A 15,643-nucleotide genomic window follows, 5' to 3' on the forward strand; every position below is an offset into this window, starting at 1 on the left:
ACTCTTCTAGGGCCAAATAGTGTTCTGGATTATGTTTACTCATGTCAGTGTGACCCATTCTTCTGGTGTTATGCCCAACTTTTACAGGATGTACCCTTCATTTATAATGATGACTTCCTCAAAATATTTTAAACAGCAGTACATAAGAAATACTAATTTCTGCACAACCTAAAGTAAACATAAGAAGCTAGATAAACTAAGAACTCATGATGATTTGCTTCAGATCTTTAAGTTCATTTATAAGTTTCCCCCCCCCCTTCCCCCTCCAGAAGGAGTTATGGGGAAAAACTTCTTTAAAATTTTTGAAAATTGGCAATATTTTTAGTTCCTCAAACCTTTCATCAGCTAAGCCAGTGGAAATATTGCAGTGTCATACAAATGTGAATTTGTTGGCAGAACATCTTGTTGCAGATGAGTGAAAAGATCTGCATATTGAATGGCATATTTAAAATTTTCAGGGACATAGTTATTGGTTAAAATGGAATGCATGAAGCTGTACTTTGTGAGATAATGAAGTCAGGATTACAAAATAACTAGGCTTCAGTTTTTCAGATCAAATTGAAAAGATTTTTTCAGGATTCTCTTGTGTTTTTATATACAAAAGATCAAATCACTCAAAGAACAGGGCATAAGGGTACCATCTAATATGTGAATCAGGATAATGTGCTCAGTTCTAAGAAAATAATGTACAATGCAGTAACACTAACCACCTTGAATGAGATTTAACACTCATTATTCCTTATACAGTAGATTGACACTTCTTTTCTAACTGTGTAATTTTTGAAAGAGCTGCAGGAATTCTTCAGTCCAGCCACATTTATATTTCAAAATAAAGCTTTCTGAGTTTTTATTCATCATGGCAAGCACACAAAAAAATAACCAGTATTAATCTGATCCTGACTTTACATAATTCAGCACTAATCAACAAAGTTTTACCTGCATTCTTCCTGTAGGTTATTGGGTCAAATGTTGAATGTCATTACCATTTCACAGTTGCTTGGTATCTTATTTTAAAACAAGTTGGAGAATGCAGTCTAGCTTCTGACAGGCCGACAGAGCTGTACCAGGGATAAAATAAAAAACAATTCAAAAAAGGAGTTAAAGCTCAGTTTTAGGCTATGGTTCAACAGTGAGTTCCATTGGTGTTTCCATGGAGCTCATTGCAGGGAAAGCCAGAGAGATTTTATTTTATTTTGTTTTATTTTTGTTTTGTTTTATTTTAATATATATTCTCATGAGGCCACAGTATTTCCTGTCTTCCTGGGTGCATGGGAGGAAGAACACTCATTTTGTGTTATTTTGGCACATCTTTTATGTCTTTCAGTGGAACATAAAATGGAATGCAGAAGGCAGAAATACTGAAACATGTTGACTTTTTAGTTTTATAAAATAAAAATTATTTATGAAAATTAGTTCAGACTTTCCATAAATTATGGAGAAAGGATGATTTTAGAGTTTTGGGGGCAAAGTTGATATTTTTATTTATTTATGCATTTCTTTTGCTCTAGGTTAAGGATAAACCCAAACAGAATTCAGGATCAGAATAACTCGTTGTAGTTGCTGCTGCAGGAACCTGGTTCCTCATTTTACAGAGCTCTGCACCTGCCAATCAGCTTCTCAGGACTGAACATTCCCAGCTGTGGAGCTGCATCATATTTGCCTAATTTTCTTTTTTTCAGATGACACAGTTATGTCAGGAAGGAGGGAGGAAGATGGTGACAGATGAGCTTTTTCTTATGCTTATCCCCAAACTGAAGAACATGGCTAGTCGCTATCAGAAATCTGCTGGCGTTTCTCTCATAGGCTTGGCAAAGCAGTAGATGAAGTAAACCATGTTTAAAAAAGACATGCAAAAATATTTGCTCTTTTCACAAAACTAGTGAAGAGATTTTAAGTAGGGAATGATAGTAGTGTCACAAGTATTAGCTCATGAGAGGAAGGGTGTTATTTCATTCCAGTTGAAGCTCCAGGTTTCTACTGCTGGAAGCGATACTTACTGATGGGAGTGGAAACTGGCTCCTGGTCCTATGCCCACTAGCTTCTGAAACTGCTGAAACTACTGCATTACTGCACTGACTAGCTGGAAATGGGTACACCTCTCTATTCTAACGTATTATACGTTACACATCTCGCCTGCTCATATAGACACTGTAAACAGACCAAAAGTACTTGCCAGTAGTGAGTCACCACTCACTGGAGTCAGTGTAGACATCTGAACTCAGCTTAAACCTTGTACTAGCTTGTCCTTTCTAGTCCTTCTAAATAATGGATTTTGAGTAGCTCAGATGTATGTACCCAGCTGAAGTGGGGAGAGGTGAATTCTTGTCTGTGTCTGTATGTATAGCTTAGCAGTGGGGTCAGTATGGAGGAATGCAGTGGGTTACAGCATTTTCAAGAAAGTTACCTGCTTTGAAACATTTTTGTTGTTATTTGTTTGCTTTAAAATCATTTCTTGGCTTTATAGGAACCCATTTTCTTGATCCTTCATGCTCTAATTGCAGTGTTGGTTGTCCATGCAGCTGAAGCTCTTCTCCCCTACATCCTTGATGTTGTGTAGTATTTTAGGTGTATAGGCATCAGCCTTGCATTCAGCTGTGACCTTAAATACTTAGACTGAATGTTAAATGAAGACTCTAAATTACGGAGAACAAGAAAGCAATATTCTCCTGTTTTCTGCTTTTCACTAAGAAAAAAAAAAAAAAAAAAAAAAAAATCCCCTCTTTCCATGCAAAAGATTTAAATGTAATCCATGGACTGAACAACCTTGAGTGCTTGCCTGTAATTCGGAATCAGGAGCTGCTTTCATATTTCAAGGACACAAAACAGAATAAATAAGCTACTTAGAGTTAGTATTTAGATAGTACCTTGTTTCCACACAGAGGCGTTTGTTTGCTCCCTTCTTTGTTTAGATCTGCACTGTGCATCCTCTTGCACAGAACTGCAGGTGTTTCTAAATTCCTCTCTGGGTTCTGCAGAAATATATGCCAATGACGAAATGCCTAGTAGTAGAAAGTAAAAATGCAGATCTTGGCTGATGCTTCAAGACTCCTTTGCTTTAAGTTTCACAAAATAGCAAAAAGCACAGCAAGAAATTCCTTCCTCTCCTAGCCAAACACTGGTTTTGCATAAGTATAGGATTTTTTAGTACTGCCACAAACTCTCCATATTGGAAATAAACGCATTGAATCGGGTAAAAGGTAATTCCAAGACAACAGCTGCTGATGATATTTTTATAGCACATTTTACATTTGTCATTTTGATGTTCAGATGTTGCTGTGAATGAATTATCCTACTATGTTCTCTAATTTAGTCTTTCTTTTTGGTTTAATGTACAAATGTCCTGTGGGACTTTCAAATGACAATGACAATAACTTTGCCATTTCTAATGTATTTATATTGATTTCTTTTGTTAGGGAGTTGTTTAAAAGCAGAATGAATGTAAATTATTTTTACCTCCTTTCAAGTTCACAGGAAAGCAAGTGTTTGCTCCCCCCCTCTCCTTCTTGAAACTATCTTTGTTCATTCATTTATTTATTTTTATCAAAGACTTAGCCTTCATGCTTCAGTCAGGGAAGAGTTAAGAGAACAGGGAAAATAAGTAGTCTTCCTAATACCAGAGGAAGGTAGGAGGGATGCCGTGTTGTCATGCAGGTTGTGTGAAGTGCGGGTGGGTTTTTGTGTTTTACTGAAGAACCTAATTTTATGGGAGATTCTCTTATGACAGGAGCATCAAGAAGCAGATGATTAGACATATATTGGTGGGCTGACTAGCAGATGTGGAAGACTTGTTTACATACCTTCCTCTCTGAGGAAGCTCCTCTAGGTATCCGAGCAGTCCACAATGCACAGAGGCCATCACTGTTGCTAACCTGGCTCTCTCTTTCTTCTACAGCTGAGGCCCGTGAACAGGCTCTTCATTTTAGTTTCTCCATTTCTAAAGCATGGCTAATGAAACACTGTCATAGCAGCCAGAGGATAGAATAGGATAGACAGTTCTTGTTGTTTTTTGTTTTGTTCTCTTAATTCTGTGGTGGTGAAGTGAAAGAGCAAAATGCTCAGTAATGCACCTGGAGAACATAACAAAAGTTAACACTATGTGTAAATACCTAAATAACAACTAATAATTCCAGTAGATACTGTTCTTTTTAATTCTGTTTCCAAGTCTCTCTACCTTATTTTTGAGCATTTAAGATATTTTATGCTTGATATCAGTCATACTGGTATCTTAAATTATTGGAAATTTCAATTCTCTCTTTGCATCCTGATCAAATCTTTCTAAGCTCTCACTGGTAGGTGTCATGATTTTCAAAATGCCTGGGACATTGGCATATATCAGGCTTGCAGGAGTCAGTGTCATGGTGAAAAAGAAAGTGGGAAGTATAGATCAGAGTTTTACATGCTTGCTTTTGTAGTATATAGTATGCAGCACTGTAAGTTGTAGAATAAAATTATAAGAAGAGTTTTAAGATGGTAAGACGGGTAGAAGACTATCATGCAAAACTTCAAGCTTTCTCTACTGTTAGCAGTTATGTTCTATGCCATAGTTCCTGCAGTGATTTTTTAAAAAAAAAAAAAAAAGCCATAAGACTGTTTCTGCAGTACTTGTTCACCTACTAATTCCAAATATAGTTATTCATGATGAGGGTTTTCTTTTTTTTTTTTTAATATAAGCTTAAAGGAACAAAAATGTAATTACTGAGAGTCTTCTGACTTGACATGGTTTAGCTTCTGGAACAAAATCAGCTTGTTTCAAACCATATTTAGAAACTGAAGAAGTTACTTGAGATGCTTCTCTCTTGCATTTGCAAGGCTCTGGAAACTACACCATGATGAGGTGACGTCCTGCTGGAAAATTTTGGTGCATTTGGAACTAATCCCTCGTGTTCAGACTACTTGGCAAAAGCAACGTGGTCTCCACCCAAGTAGTGCAGGCTGTGGGAAAAGACAACTGCCTGGTCAGAACAAATGTCTTGTGTACAAAGGGCAGGAGAAGAAAAACAGAAATGGAGAATTGCAAGTAGGAATAACATCATTTGACTCTACGTCATTTGCATCATCTTGACTTGACTTCTGCAACAGGACAGTGTTCTTGATGATGCTCAAGATCAGTTAGAATGAACATATTACAGCGACCTCAGATAAACTTAAAAATCAGATCTTAGTTAATATAAAAATGTATGTTGTTTTTTTTAATTATGCTGTTTATGTTTATCCCACATTTGCTGGTACTTAAAATACTTTAGAATAACTGCCAGTACATAACAACGTAGTTGTCTTTGAAAAGAAATGTTGTGAGTTCGGCATTTTAGGAATTTGGAAGCTGGGGTGTTAACAAAGAAAAGTTTGGATTGCAAAAATGCTGAATAATAATAAAAAATGAGTATTAGTCTATAGGAGATCTCAGTGGGTTTCAGAATTATATAATGCTGAGCTAAATAAGGCAACTGATTTCTTTGGTTTGCATACGCTTTGTGTTTAGAAAATTATTCTAGTTATTATAAATGCTAGTAACTTATCTTTTTCAATGCAATCTGAAGCGACATTGATGCCATAAGAATACCCCCATGCTGTGTTATTCTAACAGCAGGCATTGTCAGTTAAAAGAGATCAAACATCTTGGGGTGGCAATGCGGTGATTTGCACATACTTGTGTTGGTTGCCATAGCTGTGTGGCTAACCCTATTTAGGGATGTTCACATCAGGTTCTACTTAAAGCCACATCTTCAAGGTGCATTTTCTTTGAGCTTTGAAAGTGATGTACTCACCTCAAACTAGATCTTGGTCGGTTTTGACTGGTGTGTGCAAGGCTCCACCATGCAATCTGACTGAAGGTTAACTGTTTTCTCAGTGAAACACAGTGGGCTTCAGAGTTTCCGTGTCTCACCTTTCTTCCTCATGGTGCCCATAGTTAAAGAGAGAAGTATTGTGAAGTAGGTTGAACTGATATTACCAGAAAAAAATGGCTCACTTTGCCCATTAGAGTACTAGAGGCCAGTGCTGTACTAAACATCTCATGTTTGAGTGTCATGAGTGTCTCATATCATTACGTCTCTGGGAACAGAGACTGGGGGCATAATCTATAGTTTTACCTAACAGCAGTTACAGGAAGCATATGTAGTTGCATGCATCTGTAATACCAGAAACGACTTGATAAAGTCATTCAGATAGGTCCAAGGTTTGGGGAACTAAGAGATTATAAATGATCTAATAATGATGGCATCTGGAAACTACATTGGTGAATCAGAGATGTGCTTAACAGAATTAGAATGGTGGCCATGGTATGTAGTTTTATGATACTGTCAACTAGTATAACTTGCTTTTGGTATAAACTCTGCTTAATCACTATTCCAATTCTTTATCTTGCACCTAGCATTTAGGACAAAGCAGATGTGAAGACTGGGTTTTGAGTGCAGTGCTAAACCGATTTGTACATCTGCCCAGTGTTCTGAAATACATCCTACACATTGCTAAGGATTCTACATCAATAATGTATATCCTCTTCAAGAAGCAACCTCAATCCTCTCCCTGCAAAACAAACCAAAAAACAAACAACCCCGTGTGTATTTTCTAGTTATGGATTATTGTTTATCTCTGCTTTGAAGACACTACCTGTCTCAGTAAATGAATGTGTGAAATATTCCTATATCCAAGGTGTGACACATGGACAGATCGTACTTGTTTTGTCTAATTATAAGCCCTGCAATTTATCATCGTCTTAGAACATACAGCTACAATAACCAAATATACAATTATGTTGTCAGTGTAATTTGGTCTACATCATGTTAACTATTAGAAAGTATTCTTTATGCATATAGAGTTATATAACAAATATTATAAGTGTATATGTAATATACAATTAGTAACAACCTGTTTTCTATCAGTATTATTGCAAACATATAGCATGAGAAAAATTAACTAGAAAAGTAGAAGTAAGACAGCCAGGGTAGCAGCAGACTAGGCTTTGGGAGCTGCTGTCTCTGACCCAGTGCTCAGTACTGAGCTATTCTCCTATGCCATGTCACAGGAAAGTGCTTGTTGTGCTCTGTGATATGGTTTCTTTGGGGAATTTATTCCTAACCATAAGCGCGGCAGCTGGAATTCTTTGGCCCCCCTAACCTAAAGGATGAATTGCATCCTTTCATGCACAGCCAAAAATAACACTTGAATTTACTGGTAAGCAAATGGCAAAGCTCTTCTGTCCCGTAAAATGGATATTCCAACTATACTCTGAAAGTGTGTCCTTTTATAATTAGAACCTGTGGCTGCCACTGATCTCAGTGGGAAAGGCATAAATGAGGCAAAGAACAGTACCAGTGTTTATGCCTGCAGTGGGGTATAAAAGATGGCTTTTGCCTGAGATAATTGTTTGCTTTTTTGTGAATACCATTCTTAGGAAAGGAAGTAGGAATGGATATTTCTGGAAGGCTCCCAGAAAGGGAATACTGATTTCTCATATGGCTGTGGGAGAGGGATATGTGCATATTTCTAATGGATTTTGATGGTTATGTTTCAGCTAAATGATGATCTGCACAATAAGATCTCACTGCCTTTTTCTGGATTCATAAAAGCATTTTGAGATACTTTACTCAAGCCCAAAAGGAAACACAGAAAAAAAAATGCTCTCATAGGGATGTATATTAAAGGAGAAAGATAACACTAAAATAGTTATAGTTTTACATATTTACTCCCCTTGGAATAAAATGGTAGACAAGAGAGATGAGATTTCAGTTTGATGCTCTTGCAAATATCCTTACCTGGTATTCCGAGGAATCCCTATTACTTTCAGCTAATCTCTTCTGTATATGCACCTGCTGATCATGTAAATATCATTATATCTCCTACCCACAGCACACTGCATTAGCAACTTGTTCTACCATCACATTGGTTTTAGGCATATGGCAGCTGAAATTCTGAAATTAACACCAGAGAATTTACCAACTGTAAAGAGTTTTCTTGGAAACAACTGCTTCCTGTTGGGTGCTTCTTATATTTCCAATTTCCAGCTGCCTGAGACTGATTTAAAAAGTTGTTTCAAGCTGTTGCACAGTTCACTTCATTATTTTATACAGGGATTAAATGTATGGTAGAGTAGTTAGTTAAGTGCCTGATGTTTATGTGAGCCAGTATAAAACTGAGTGATGCATCAGCACTGAACTCCAAATTGCCTTTTCTTAGGTTCTGGGCAAGTCTGCACTTGGACATGCACTGAGCACTGACATATCTCTAAAAAAACCTTTTCTCATTGCCTTTCATTCTGGCCTGGGCACTTCTTGAGAAGGCATTTCTGCGCAGAAAGATATTTGCAGATGTTTTTACCATTTCTCATGATTTATAACCTGTATTAATAACTCTGTTATGACTTGTTTAAAGAGAATGTCCATTTATTATGGCATTTTGCAGGAATGGCAAAACACTGCTTAAAAGTGTCTCGGTTTGCCACTATTTTAAACATTTTGCCATTAGTACCCAAAGGACATAAAAGCGTGAGAGCACTGTACGTTCAAGGGAAGTATAGCTCAGTCCCTTCCTAGTAGCCTTGTCTATAAAGCAATTAAACTTTTTTCTTTCTCACAGGAAGATTACATCAGCTTTCTCTTCTGGAAGCTATTAACCCCAGTTCTTTGTATCTTTATCTGAGCTATATTTGATTACTTCCCTTTGGCTACCATCCATTAAGTGAGTTAAAAAAAAAAAAAAAAAAGAAGAAAAAAAAAGAATTGACAGCTCCTCTGCCTCTTTCTCTCCTTCTGTAGCACCAGTGCTTCTGTAGAACTGCCCTTTTACTGTGACCACAGGAAACAGCTTTACTTCCCAAACTCAGAGGGAGTACAAAAAACTCGGAGAAGTTACTCAAAAGAAACCTTACTTTTCATCCAGTCTTTGACACTGAAAGATTGAAGATTATCTGCAAGACTATTGCAAGATTCAAGATTAATTGCAAGATTAGTCTTCATTCACTCCAGTTATCAGGATCTAGATTTGTCCTTTAGTCCTCATTACAGGATCACATTTTTGATCATTGCATCCCCTCATCTTCTTATTTCAACCTTTTCCTCCACTTTGAACCTCTCCTTACTTTTTGTTTTGTTGTTGCACATACCCTGTATTTTGCCAGATCTGCCTCGAGTGTCTTTACTATTCTATCTAGTATGAATTTTCTTAGTTTTCTTGTCACTATGCAGATGCAGTAATGTATGTCTCTAGCATATTGTTCCAAACTTTCGTTTGTTTTTTATTTTTTCCATTGCACACTTCCAAAACAGATATACCACTACTTTGCCTTCTCTGAACTCCCTTCAGTTGGCTTGATCTGATCTGGGAATCAAGGTTCTTGGAACAGAGTGATTTGCACCGGCAGTGCATATAACAGAGTTGGGTCTCAGAGGCCTCTCTCTGGCATTAAGGCCCATGTGTGCAAACCCTTTCATATACATAGTCATTCCCCCAAAGACAGTGCAGCCCATTTGACAAGGGCTTGGGAAGAATAGGAGCTTAGGTGAGAAGTGGTCTCAGCTGCCACCTCATCCCGTATCCTCTGGAGGTGAGGGCAGCACGGGTGGTGAGTAATAGCTGTTCTGTAAAGATATTGTTTCTCTAGGCCTTTCTAACAGAGGTGCATTTTTGTTGCACTGCTTTAATGTATATTTTTTTGGAGGTTATTCACCGCCTAGGAGTTTTTCTAGTTTTGTTTTCTCTCCTGATGCCCACACAAGCCTTATGGTTTAAGACCAATATAATATCACAAGCAGTACTCTGCCTTCCTGCAATAGGTCCCGCTGGAGAACTGTCTGACTAAGAGGAAAGGAGATAAGTTTAGACCAAAGGATATCTTAAATAATCTTAAATTATCCTAAAATCTGTGTCCCAGAGGAAAATTCAGAGAAGAAAAATCAGCCACCCATGATGGAAACACTGAAAGCTTATTTCTTCTGTTCACATACACCACTATTGAAAAAAAAAAAAAAAAAACTTAATAGTGTTTACTTTAGGAAACATTTTACTTGTTTTTGCAGCTTTCCTTCATATCTTCCTGAAGCACTGAAAAAGTTGCCAGTGCTATTTCTCTGAGGGTGTAATCTTTGAATCTGACAGGGTTAGTCAGAAGACTGCTGAAGTTAAAGGAAAGCCTTTTGCTGACACTAGGTGACTTTGGTTCAGTCCTTGAATTGGTAACTTGGGCATGCTGCAGATTAGCAGTTTGATACAGTGCCTCACAGCAGAACAGACAGATTTATAGCTGCAACTGGAGCTGAAGGGAGAACTACAAATGATTAATTTTATATGAAAGATTTTATGCCGTCATTTACTTGATATTCACCTACCAGAGCAAGCCTAAGCACTGGTGACAGGTTATTGAGGAATCTGATATGACAAATTACTAAAATATTTGTGATATATGAACAAAAGTATGTATTAACAATGATTTCATAAAATTCGAGATAACACTGATCCTGAGAAAATATGCTGCTTTGTTGGTGCAGAAAGTGTGTGTCGTATAGTTGAAATATTATTACAGGAGAACTTCAAAGACTGACTGTGTATATATTGCTCTATGTAGCTTTGAATTATTATTTTTTAGGGATACGTTACAGTTAAATCCTCATCCTTTTCTATTAATTCCCTCTAGCTTTGAAATGAATCAGATTTTAGGAAATTACAAATTCTTTTAAAAATGTATATTAATTAACATAGAAATCAAACACCATAATACTTGAAACTGTTGAAAGAAAAAAATATTTCCTTTGTAAATTATATTGTAAATGATTCACAGAGTCAATTAGGGCAAGTTGCAGAGGGAAGACTGAACCCCAAAACATTATGATGCCCTGGGTGAATCCCACTGGTATGGACATGGATACCATTAAATTCCTTTGGGCTTCTGAATGTGCCTACTGTGAACTGGGAAAGATAACCCTGCTTCAGAGTCATGCTTCCACAGAGATCTAGAATATTTGTTAAAACTTCTTTATAAATAAATAGTAGAGCTTTTGACATTTAAAGGCTTCAAGACATGCCATCCGCCTTACTGCAGAGCATTTATGTGAGTCAGCTGCTGACCTTGATGTTCCTTTCCAAGGTATAAACTTTTACAAAATAAAATAAAAAGCACATGGAAATGAGTGGTAATTAGACCCAATGACAGGTATTGAACGCTGTTGTTTCCTGCTGACCCACGTGCTCATAGCAATATAGCTCCTTAGCATGATACTGCTTCATCTGTACAAGGGGTTGAAATTTAACCTTTTCTGTAATGTGAGCGAGAGTTAAAACTGGCATTTCTCCCATCAAGCACATATTGAAGTACCAGGGCATGAACCACAGACCCAAGTCAGGGTTGACTTACACCTGGATATGGCTCTACCTCTGTAGAAGTACACAGGACCTACCTGTAAATTGCTTCTACTAACCTGCACATAGGCTCATAAAATTGTAACTTTTGTAGGCTCTCATGTAAGTGTTTTTGACCTTGAAGGGCACCTGCCCTTCCAAAGCCGGGGCTCTGGCCAGGTCTGGTCCCTGATAACAGGGAAGGTGGGTCATACCAGATTTACCGCTAACAAAGAAAATGCAAGCTTTGCTGATTTGGTTTTATAAAAGTTGGACTTTCTTGCAGCGACTTTGGAGACCTCACATACGGGTGGACACACTGCGTAAGACCTCCCAATTCCCGGGAAGGTTATACAAATCCTTGCTGTAACCGGGGCACCTCAGCGACTGCAGATCTGGATGATGGTAACGTATTTAGGCAATTGGCGATGTATCTTTTTCTTACTGTTCTCTTTCTTGAATAGTAATGGTTAGGTGTATTACCTGGCTTATTTGTCTGTTGTTAAAACCCACCACATAGCCAGCTTATTGTTTCATTAGATGTATCATTTCATTTCTGTATTATTTTATATTAATCGTAAACATGACCATCCTTTCCCTTGGTGTCTGTTTTCTGTCACCCCCATCAAGTGGCAAAACACATATTATTCCTGGGCTGCTGTCTCCAGCAGAAAAGAGAGCAGTTATTAGTTTCATAAAGAAGAAACTTGTCTCTCCCTCTTCACCTTCTGTTCTGTAGCAGCAGTACTCAGTCCAGCACACTGAAAAAGGAAAAAAAATATGTAAAAACCCAGAACAGTTACAAGGAGACAAGGTAAAATCATTACCTTTAAAAACATTTAGCACATCTGCTCGTTTTCATCTCCCATTTACTGTGAATCAGATCTGTTTATTTTTACTCCCTTCTGGTAGGATGCTGCAGCCATGAGTATTCCATTTCTTCCTCTACTTCAATGGCACCCAACTGCTTTTGCAGTTGGCATCAGCCCTTATGGGTGTTAGCTGTATTTCCAGTGTTAATGTCATCTGCTAAACTTGACACTTGACATCCTACTAAGAAAACACATGCTGGTGCTTACTGCTGGTGGAGGCTGAGAGCTCAATTAATTAAGAGGAGACCCTGGAAACACTGGAAGAGTCTCACAAGGAACTACAAATAACAGGAAGCAGAACATCTTGAATGCTGACCAGATCTGTTTAGAAAGTCTATTTTCTTAAACACAGTTGGTGAAGCCCATCGAAGGAGGAAACAGCTCTTTGTAAATTGCCATATGCATAGGCAAGAGGGCAGATGGCTTAACAGAAGCTTTACTTTTGGTTTAGCCAAAGAAAGCTAAAAATTAAAAGAAATACTACTCCATCTCCAAGGATTACTTCTATCAGATAGCCTTTAAATAATGCAATGGCAAATAATCTGATTAACATTCATTTCATTTCTGATGGCAAACTTTGTCCCTTTTTATATTAGCAGCTGGATATTTCAACCTTGTAAGAGCTGTGTCATCTTAACCTTGTCCAATAATCTAATAATTACAATATATTTTTTCTGCCATTTATTAAGATCTGGGCTAAAAGGTCCAGCTTTCTAATATGTCTGTCATAGATCATCATGACTGAATAATTTATGAACATAATTTTCAGAAGGTTAGAGATCCCAATCATTTCCAAACCCTACAGCAAGATATTTTCTTTTGCACAGTACGTGCCAATTTTATGATATCCCATAAAAGCAAAAAGACTGTATAGAAATAATATAATGTAATTTAGAAACAGACCAAAATGCAAGAAAACTCCAAAATTGATGATTTAATGGATTGTTGAAATGCCTTGGTAAAAGCCTGCTTTTTCCGAAAAGCAATTTCTTCCTGAAACATATGAGAAACTAATTATTCTGCCAAACTGTTTAAATCCATCACTTTCTAATTCAGTATCCATGTGTTCTCATGATAACACAAACCTTAGGGGTCTAAGGTTACTGCTAGGTTCAGGTGGGATTGAACTGGGGCCAGAACTGCTGTACTTGGGACCAAGTCCAAGTTTTCCCAATGCTTCAGAAGATTCAGATCTGAATTTTGTTTAATTTGGAGTAAGTTCAAAAGATTTTTTTTATGCTTCTGTAGCTTCTGGGATCCTCCATTCCAGACAAAAATAAAATAAAAAATAAATAAAAAAGCAGCAAAACAATCTTTGCACAATTACAAGTTCACTACTTTGCTGAAACTTTGAACCAATTCCTAATCTTTTTTTATGTGGGTATGAAAATCTGGGTTTGCTGTAGGTTCTGCTGTTTTTCCTTTCTCCTACCTATCTATCTGCTCTTCACATACATTTTCAGTAATCTTTTTAAGGCTATGGGGATGGTGCTACCCCACATGGTTCTTTGCTGTGGGGCAGGTAAAGAACTTAATCTCTCTTTTTTATAGGATATTAGAAGTGCTGTGGTTTGAGAGCCAGCACAGAGTGATGGCAATTGAATGAGACATGCTGAATGTGCCACAGTGGATCAGCTTCCAGACTCAGGGAAACACAGGGGTAGTCACTTCCATTATAGTAATTGCATTGTAGTAGCTTGAAGTGGCTTCAGCCACATGATGGGAGACACTGTAGCTGGTTCCTTAAAAGTACATTCCTTCTCCAACACATTATATGCTAAAGAAAACACTCTCTTCCTTGTTTTTTTTTTTAAATACACAGAGAACTAGAGAGCCTGTGATGGTGGAATCCACTGTTAATCCCAAGGAAGGAGGCTCCAGTCTCAACAAACAATGGAGCTTTTTTTACTTCAACGCCATTTCTCATATTCTCACCTCCTATAAGTAAAAAAAAAATTAATAAAAAACTGTCATCACTGAAAGGACTGAAATGTTGTTAACAGTCAGTGCCAATAATTTCATGTCTTTACACATTTTCATCATTCTACTGTGCTGTTAGGATTGATGTTTCTAACCTAACCTCCTGCATTAAAGTCAGATAAAATAGCTATATAATGCCTTCCTTACCACCCGGCCCCAAGCAAATTGGAAAGATAACACAGAGACTTTGACCAGAGATTCTAATCACTAAAAATAATTTAGGAAATGTTAAATAATACTTAGGAGGAGGAGGAAATGGGGGGAAAAAATCCCGTCCTCTCATTTTCTCAGTCAGGGTCCTTCCTCCCAGCTGAAATTGCACCCTGAGACCCAAATTCCTTTTAGGACAACTGTTGCATCTCCTCGAGTCTCTTGCCTCTTGCTAGAAGGTCAATAGGTCTTACGTGCTCTAGTTGAGGGCATTTGGCCCTGTTTTCCACGAAAGGACTCTCTGGGCTAAATCTCTACTGTGAGCACAGCTAATGAGAGACAGGCTGCAGTGCACATTAAGGCAAGAGCACCTGAGAATGAAGACATGAGGCATTTGGAAATAGAAGCATTTCTCCTGCATCGTCCTTTTCAAGGAGAGCACGGGGTTGTCCAAGGGCTGCAAGAAGCTCTAGGAGTAAAAGAGGAGCTTTCAGACTGGAGGGACAATCACAAGTATGGGAATGCAAGGAGATGGACACAGAGTTAAGGAAGGCTGAATCAGTTTTGGGGAGGCCAGGGAAGGTTTGCTCGGGCAGAGTGGCCTACCAAGGAGCCTGAGTCCTTTGCTGAAAGTGTGTGAGCAATTGAACTGGTAGCGAGGGAGCCTTGTTGCTCTCAGGAGTTATGTTGGTGCCGCTGTCTTGTGCTGCTCTTCTTTGAGGAACGGGGAAAAAAAAATGTTTCAAAGGACTTTTGTTTAGCCTTGTTACATGAGCTTTCTTCCTCCGACTATGTTTTAATGCTTGACAGCTGAGCTTTTACAAGTTTTCAGAGCCATTAATCAGAACAGTGTTTGGGGAAGGCTTTGCAATGTATGTTTGAGAATTTGTGTGGCACTGGTTTAAATTAAAAGTTTAAGGCTTACTTAGGAGGCCTTGTTTGGCCTCTTTCCTTAAAGCATGAAGCTGTGTATTATTGTTCTAAGAACGCATAATTAGGAGCAAATGTTTGCAAAATGCTAGAGGTTGTTGCTAGGGTGCTCCTTCATGCTGAGATGTGCGAGGGATGGCTAGACCTAATTTAGATCTATTTCAAAAAAACATTTTGTTAGACTGCAAATATAGATCATTTTTATGCAGTGCAGTCCATTCTGACTTTTCAGATGTGCGAGAGGAATAACGACATCCCTTTAGGAATAGGTATTAGTGTGAGCAGAAATTAAGCTCCTGTTCTCAGTAATTTGTAAGTGAATTAGTGAATTGGGCATGAGACAAGAAACAAGACTCCGCAGTTTTGAGGCTATTTATTTTCTT

This window comes from Nothoprocta perdicaria, unplaced genomic scaffold, assembly GCF_003342845.1.
Source record: "Nothoprocta perdicaria isolate Ctin4 unplaced genomic scaffold, notPer1 scaffold_190, whole genome shotgun sequence".
Taxonomy (NCBI): Eukaryota; Metazoa; Chordata; class Aves; order Tinamiformes; family Tinamidae; genus Nothoprocta; species Nothoprocta perdicaria.